This window comes from Dendrobium catenatum, unplaced genomic scaffold, assembly GCF_001605985.2.
Source record: "Dendrobium catenatum unplaced genomic scaffold, ASM160598v2 fragScaff_scaffold_897, whole genome shotgun sequence".
NCBI classification, from domain to species: domain Eukaryota; kingdom Viridiplantae; phylum Streptophyta; class Magnoliopsida; order Asparagales; family Orchidaceae; genus Dendrobium; species Dendrobium catenatum.
In genome coordinates, this window is record NW_021319359.1 from 280686 (window position 1) to 289354 (window position 8669).

The following is an 8669-nucleotide window of genomic DNA, read 5'->3' on the forward strand; positions in this document are numbered from 1 at the left end:
TGGTGCCGGAGTTCCTCCCGAACTCCAAGTGAAGCAAGAGTTCTGCTAAACCTTCAAATAACGCAGGGATTCTACCTGATCACCCAATGTCGCTGGAATTTTAATATCTGTTTGTAACTTAATTTCAACTTCAAAGTTGTAATCTAATCTGCCTCAATTTTATGGACAAATCAATTAGTTGTAACTTAAGCAAACGCTAGTGGAATCTTATTAACTAGGCGTGGCCCCGTAATTTTTCCCTTTACAGTGTTTTCCACATAAAAATACTAGTGTTCCTTTTTTTTCATTCTATTTTTGTGCTGGATATCCGTGCGATGCTGAAACAAAAATTTTCTAAATATATCACCGCATATATTCTAGCCCACAATAGTTATGTGTCGTCTGTGGTAAACACTATCCTGTAATTCTAAGTGTTGCTTCAATGGCCAACAGTCATAGAAATTGCATCTTGGGAGCCTCCCGCTCCAACACCTATCAATCCAAGAATCAGTTTATAAATCATGGATGCCAAGTTTCTGCCTCATTGTATCCTAGGGGGAAAAATGCTGCTGGAGAAGGAACCTCGAGACCTTCACTAGAGGAGCGATATGAAAGATTGAAGAATCGCATAATGAAATCCTTCAACTCCTGCGAGAGACCCAGCAACCAGCATTAGCACTACATGATGATATTCTTCTCCCTCGAGATCCACCACTACCTGAAAGTGTTCAACTTGGACATCTTAATACATAAATTCCTCTCCCTCTGACGAGGCATTTGAAATCACATCAAGACAACGAACTTGCTGACACAACAAGTTTTACCCATCCTTCACATACAGGTCAGCAACCTCGTATTCCTCAAGACCTCCCAAAAGACTTAGCCAGATTGCACATTGCTGAGCTCTATCGCAGAACCATACGTCATGAACTGAGAAGATTGGCCTGTGAAGAGTTCCCTATAGGAGGTGTAAGGTAACCTCTTTGTTAGTGGGGCCTTTACGAGTCATCACCCCTGACTGATTCTATTCTTCAACACCCCATTCCGATAGGATTCAAATTACTGAGTATCAATTCCTATGACGGGACATCTGATTCGTACAAGTATATCCATCATTATAGAACCATTATGCATATCCAATGAGCATCGGATGCACTCCTCTGCCAGGTTTTTCCTGCTACCCTCAAAGGATAAGCTCAAATGTGGTTCTATTCACTTCCAGCCAAAATGTTCTCTACATTCTTCAAAATGGCCAAAGTGTTCATAGAATAATTCGTTGCAATCGAAGAATTACTAAGGATTCGTATCACCTCTCCAAGAATTGCCAAATTGAAGGAGGAATATTGAAGGAGTATTTTTAATGATTTTCCATCTAAGCTCGGCAAATTCTAGAAGTAGATCCTAAATTGCTAAGAGGAGACTTTCTTAGAGGCCTCCATCATGACCCCTTCTATTCAGCACTCATGTGAGATATAATTCATTCATATGCCATCCTTATCCATCATGTGAAGGCACAAATCTTTGCAGATGAAGTTATAAATGCTCATAAAAAATAGTTTGAGCAAACAAATGGAAAGCACAAAGGTGCACCTATGATGGATAATTCTTCCTCACAATGAAAGAAATAAGGGAAGAATAATGTACCTCCTAGGCCTCCATTACCACAACAAGAATCTCAGCAAGAGAATGAGCATACACCACTCAACACATCATGAACAAATGTGTTGATGGCCATCCAAGATCAATATACTGTGAAATGGCCAAATCCTTTGAAGTAGAATACAGGAAATCAGGATCAATACTGTTATTTTCATCGTAGTTGGGGCCACACTACCAAAGCCTGTAAGCAGCTCAATGATGAAATTGAAAGGCTTATCTAACAAGATTATCTCTGATGATTTATTCGAGATCCACCTGCCTAAGACAAAGCTCGTCCCACTGGAGAGCAAAATCAATAACAAAAGAGACAACCATTGAATAATCGTATAATAGTTGGTGAGATTGAAATCATCGCAGGAGGTCCTTTATAACCTGATAAAGTCTTTTTGGTTGTAGATGAAAACCCGACACCAAAGAAGGCATTTCAAATTTTTCTATTTTTTTATTTTTTTCAAAATTTTTGGGTCGAAAAAGGCTATTTTAAAATTTTTCAAAAAACAAAACCGAAAATTAAAAAAAAAAATAAAGGGGTCGCTGCCACCCTTAAAAAAAACACGTGGGCCCCACAACTTTTTTTGAATTGCACCCGGTTTATAAACAACTGCCTAATGACCGCGCACGGCGCCGACGGGTGACAACCAGCTAGTTCGTCTGTCAAATCACATTAAGGCTCCGATTTTGGGCCCAGATGGTCCAAATCAGATATTTTTAGGGTCCCGGACACGTTTTTAATGTTCTGAACTCAATTTTGACTCTTTTGGAGCTCAACAATGCTTTTAAAACCAAGTTTAAGCAAAGTTTTACTTTTTGGAATGTAATTTTGTATGATTCGGCTAATGTAAACTATTGAGACAAGTATTTTCAAACTTCTAGAGCTTCAACGTCTGAAAATAAGGGGGCAACTGATATATCATTGAAAAATTATTTTCATCGGGCGTGAATCTCAAGGCAAAAATCATGTTGGAAACTTCAAAAATTAAATTGAAAACCATTTGAACTCTAATTTTAGTGAACTTATAGTTGAGCTGAACGTCTCAAAAATACAAACCCAATGACACCAAATTCGACCTAATCCGTGCTCAAATTGGTCCAAATAATCAAAGACCCAAAGCACATTTAGAAGATTCATTCCATAATTTAAATTACCAAACATTTTCCAAATAAGGCATACATATAGTCGAATCGAGCAGCTCAAAGAGAGAAATTGAACTAGCCCAAGATTGTTGAAATCTGATATCATTAGAGCCTTCAAATCTCTGATAAATGATCTATGATCAAGAGATTCAACATCAGTCATCCATTCAAACCATTCCCAATTCACCCTTGATCTTCCTCCTATTTACTGGCTAGGCCACTCAGAAAACTATAAATATGCCCTAATTTCTCTTAAGAGGGGACCCAAACAAGAAGAGAAGAAGAGAAGAGAAGGAAGAAGAGAAGGAAGAGAATGAAGAGAAGGATGAAGCTCCTCCTCAACCACCATCGAACTTTAATCCAGCAGTCGACCAACGTCGAAATTAAGGAGGCAAGAAGGAAAGAAAAAAAGAGAAGGAAGAGACTGCTCCTCGACCACCATCAGAGTTCCTCCTAAACTCCAAGTGACATCGGAGTTCCACCCAAACTCGAAGTGGCGTCGGAGTTCCTCCTGAACTCCAAGTGATGCCGGAGTTCTGCTCAACCTTCAAGTAACGCAAGGGTTCTGGATGATCACCCAACGTCACCAGAATTTCAATATCTATTTGTAACTGAATTTTAACTCGAAAGTTGTAATCTGATTTTCCTCAATTTCAGGGATGAGTTAGCTAGTTGTAACTTAAGAAAACACTAGTTGAATCTTATCAATTGGGTGTGACCCTATGGTTTTTCCCTTTATAAGATTTTCCACATAAAAATACTGGTGTTCCTTTTTTCATTATTTTTATGTGTTGGATATCCATGTAATGCTGAGATAAAAATTTTCTAACTCCACCGACGTGTATATTCTAGCCCGCAATAATAGTAATAAACATGTGATAATTTTAGAATTATTCATGCATATAATAAGGTGGTCCAAAGAAGTGCTTATTATTGACAGAATTTATTATCAATATTTATTAACTATAATTTTAAAAGTGTCATTTTAAAATTATATTTTTTTTACTAAAGCCTAAATTATGATGTTTTATTAAGTATCTTATAAATGGCCCACCTTACACTATTACTAATTGTGAGCTTTTTTTTTAGTTAATGTTTACTCAATATATATTCATTTAAATAATATTTCAGTGCTTAATGGCTCTAATTTTAAGATGAAAAGAGCATATTACTATTATTCTTGGATGTTTGGATTTAGATAATGTAATTCAGACTGAATTCCCTCCTGTCCTTACTACGGAAAGCACTATTGAACAAATAGCAAATTTTTGAAAAGTGGGAGCATTCAAATCTCATGAGTCTTATGATCATGAAGTACTCTATTTTAGATACCATTAGGGGTGCAATAACGGATGAGAAAAATTTCTAAAATGTTCCTAAACAAAATAACATACCATTTTGCAGGTTCTTAAGAGGTCAAAACAAGTACTGTTCTTGGTAAATTTATTTCAATATACCATAAAAAACAAACAAAATATAAAGTAACACATTATGGAAATGTCTAATCTTATTATAAGACTAAGAACATTAAAATTAGAATTGTTAGATGACATTTTTGTACATCAAGTCTTAATCTCTTTTTTATACATAATTTATTCCTTTTAAGATAAGTTATAATACTCGAAAGAAAAACTAGACTCTTAATGAGGTCATTGCTCAATGTGTGTAAGAGGATGAAAGATTAAAATAATAAAAGATAGAAAGTGCTCACTTAACTTCTTCTTCTCATGATATTATTACCAAAAAGAAAAATGAATTATAAAGCTAAATGGGTTGCAAATAAATGAACTTCACAGCCTAAAGTATAATAGAAGAAAGTTATATAAAGTGTAACATAAGAAAAATCTGGTTATTATTTATTTCTTCTACTAGAAGATTGATCATGTGAAGAAGGAATGTCTAAAATATGCTAATTAACTCATCAAAAAGGATAAACTTCTAAATCTTATTTGTTCTAAAGTAAATATGGCCTTAGTACCAAATTATAGTTAGTGGATAGATATAGGTGTAACTACTCACATAAGTGTGACTATGCATGGTTGTCTATAGAGCTAAGTGCCAACTAATACTGAAAAATTCATTTATGTGGAGAATGACAATAAAGCTCCTATTAAAACTATAGGCTTATATATATTATACTTAGAAACTAGTTGTACATTGGTTTTATATGAGACTTTTATTATCATCATTTAGATGGAATATGATTTCGATTTGTTTTTTAGACAAATATGATTACTCTTGTTCACATGGAAATGAAAATTTTAGTCTCTTTAAGTGTTTAAACAATATTGATACATATTCTTTACTTAATAATCTATATAAATATTAAGAAAATAGATGTCAAAAGGAGTTTAAATATTTTAAAATTAATATATACATATATTTATTGCACATTTCCTACAGCTTTTTGGAATGTTCAATCATATTTTATTACTTCCATAAATGATTTTTTTTGTTATGAATACTTATAATTAATATATAAAATATCAAAGTCTCTGATTGTATTTAAGGTCTTTAAAGCTGAAGTTGAAAATTAACTTTGTAAAAATATTAAAATTGACAAATATGATCGTGATGGTGAATACTACGATAGATATAATGAATCATGTGAACAACTAGGCCCTTTTGTAAAATATTTAGCAGATTGTGGCATTATTCCTCAATACACTTGCTAAGGACTCCAAGTCAAAATGATGCATGTGAGATATGAAATAAAACCTTAAAAGATATGGTTAAAAGTATGATTTGTCATTTTTCTTTATCATAATCACTTTAGAAAAAAGCCTTAAATATTATAATTTTTATTCTTAATAAAGTTCCAAGTAAAGCAGTAGCTAAAATCCCATATGAGTTATGGACTGAAAAGAAGCCTAGTATTATGCATTTTTATGTTTGAGTATATATCTAGCTAAGGCTAGCACTGCAGGAAAATCAAATATTATCGGAGGATTTCAGATGAAAAATTTTTGGACTACAAAATGAGAGTTGCAAAAAATTTTGTCAAAAAAAATTCGCCGAAATTTTTTTCCTACGGAATAAACCTATTGAAGCTAATAGCCACCACTTGCTTGGACGCTTGCTAGCCTACCCACCCCGCTTCTTGCTGCCCTACATAAACTTATGAATTAATTAAATTATGAATATATAATTCTTTTATAAATTATTAAAAACCATCAAAAAATTGCTCGAAATAAATCGCTCGAAATTATGATGAAAAATTTGTCAGAAAATCTACTTGAAAATTATCAAAAATATTTTATCATAATCCATCAAAATTCATTCGAAAGGCCACCAAAAATAGTCTATCAGAAATCTGCCAAAAATTTCACCAGTAAAGATCGATTTTCATATACTGTAGGCCATATAAGCCTAATGATAGAAAATAAGTCTAAAAAACTATTAGTTGTTATTTTCTTGGATACTCTGAAAGATCATTAGGCATTATGTTTTATAATTCCTCAAATAAATATTTTTTTCAAGATGGGCAATAGTAAGTTTATTAAGGAGGTTGAATATATATAGTATGAGTGTTAAACACAAAGATTTTAATTTTGATAAGGAATATGTTACCATTTCTACTGTTATAATTAAAATGATCAAATAATTATGCATAGTGTTATTTTAATTATAAGTCCAGATAATCAAAATATTCATAAGTTATATCCTACTTGTATAGAAGGATAATAACCTTAAAATGAAGTTCTATTAAGATGATCCACAAGTGAAAGGAAAACAATAAATTTAGATGATTATATCATATATTTGAAAGAACATGAGTTTGATATGAGATTAAAAGATGACCCAATCTTATTCAGTCAGGTCAAATTATATTCTAATTTTCAAAAATGGATAAAGTTCATGAAAGATAAAGATGAAATCAATGAAAGAAAATGATATTTGAGATCTTCTTGAATTACCTAAAGAAGCAAAACCTATTGATTATAAATAAATTTTTAAAACTAAAAGGGATACAAATGCAATGTTGAAAGATGTAAAACACATCTAGTTGTTAAAAGTTTCACTCGAAAGATGACATTTATTATAAAAAGACTTTTTCTCTAATTTCTTTGAAAGACTCTTTTATAATAATTATGACACACTTATATCTCATTATGATTTGGAGCTACATTAGATGGATGTAAGGACTGCATTTCTCAATGATAACATTGAAGAAATAATATATATGATGCAATCAGATAATTTTCAATCTTTTAATTCAAAACATCTAGTGTGCAGATTAAAGAAATTCATCTATAATTTAAAGAAAACATTCCATCAATGGTATAAAAAATTTGATTAAATGATTTCTTCATTTGGCTTTAAAGAAAATACTTTTGATCAATGTATTTATCATAAAGTTAGAAGAAGTAAGTTTATTCTCCTGGTATTATATATCGATGATATTATGCTAGTAAGCAGTGATATAAGCTTGTTGCATGAGACTAAAAAAACTATTTCAAATAAATTTGAAATGAAAGATCTTAGAAATGCATCCTTTATATTGTGTATATAAATTCATTGGGATCACTTCTATGATATACTTGGTTTATCATAAATAGCATATATTGATAATGTGTTTAACATATTTAATATGAAAGATTGTGCACCAAGAGATATACCAATTACATAAGAGAATATATTTGGTATGCTTCAATGCTCAAGAAATGAAGTTGAAAAAAAAAAGAGATTGATAAGATCCCTTATGCATAATATAGTCTTATGTATGCTCAAATATGTACATGTCGGGATATTATGTATATTGTTGGAATACTTAGCATGTGTTTAAACAGATTGATTTTATCATGTATGTATGCAATGATAAAATCATGTTTAACCTTTCTCCTTCTGGTAAATTTCAAATTAAAGAGGTTTGGGATACTTTTAGAATCAATTATGATACTTCTAGCATTTTTTCGGCTTTATGGCAGCACAATATCTCGGTTTCTTACACTATTTTAGCTTGGAGATGTCTTAAAGGTTTCATTTCAGTGGACGATCTACTCTAGAAAAAGGGATTTATTTTTCCGTCCAAATGCCAATGTTGTTCCAATATTGAAACGATAAATCATCTTTTTGTAAACGGTAAAATTGCTAAAAAGGTGTGGTATCACTTTAATAATGCGGTCAGTATTAATCATGGTTTTACTGTGAATAATTTACCTAGTCTGCTTAATGAGTGGATGATTCCTTTTAAAGGTCACATTCTCAATTTAGTGCCTATCCTTATTCTTTGGTTCATTTGGAAAGCTAGAAACGAAGCAAAATACAATGGTATTAATATGAATGCTGATTTTATTATTTCTAATATTTATTGTAAAATCCGGCATCTTTTCTCTTGTAATCTTATTTTTCCAAAGCACTTTACCAAATGTAGACCTTTTGCTGCTGCTCTTGGTATTAATTTGGGTGTTGGGAATTTTATGGGGTCTGATAAAGTGGTTACTTGGATCAAGCCGAAGTTGCCTTTTGTTAAATTAAACTCTGATGGTTCTGTTAAGAACCATTGTGCTGGTATGGGAGGCCTTATCCGTGATCATAATGGCAATGTTTTAGCGGCTTTTGATGGTCCTTTAAACAAATGCTCTGTTATTGTTTGATCGAAAAATATAGTTTTGAAAAAGTATTAATTTTCTTTGGGAAAGTTAAAAAGTTGAATTTTAGTTTTGGAATCGAACACGACATTAAGAACGATATACCATCTCAAAAGGAGAGAATATCATTCACTAATTAGTTCAGATTACAAAACTTTAACTTTATCCTTACTATCGTAGTCAAACTCAAGAAAGAATCACATTTGCCCCAAAGGATCAAAATGGAATTTAATCGAGTGTTTGACTATGCTAATATGGATTAAAGATCATTAATTTCTTAATCAAAACCACGATAATAATTGGTAT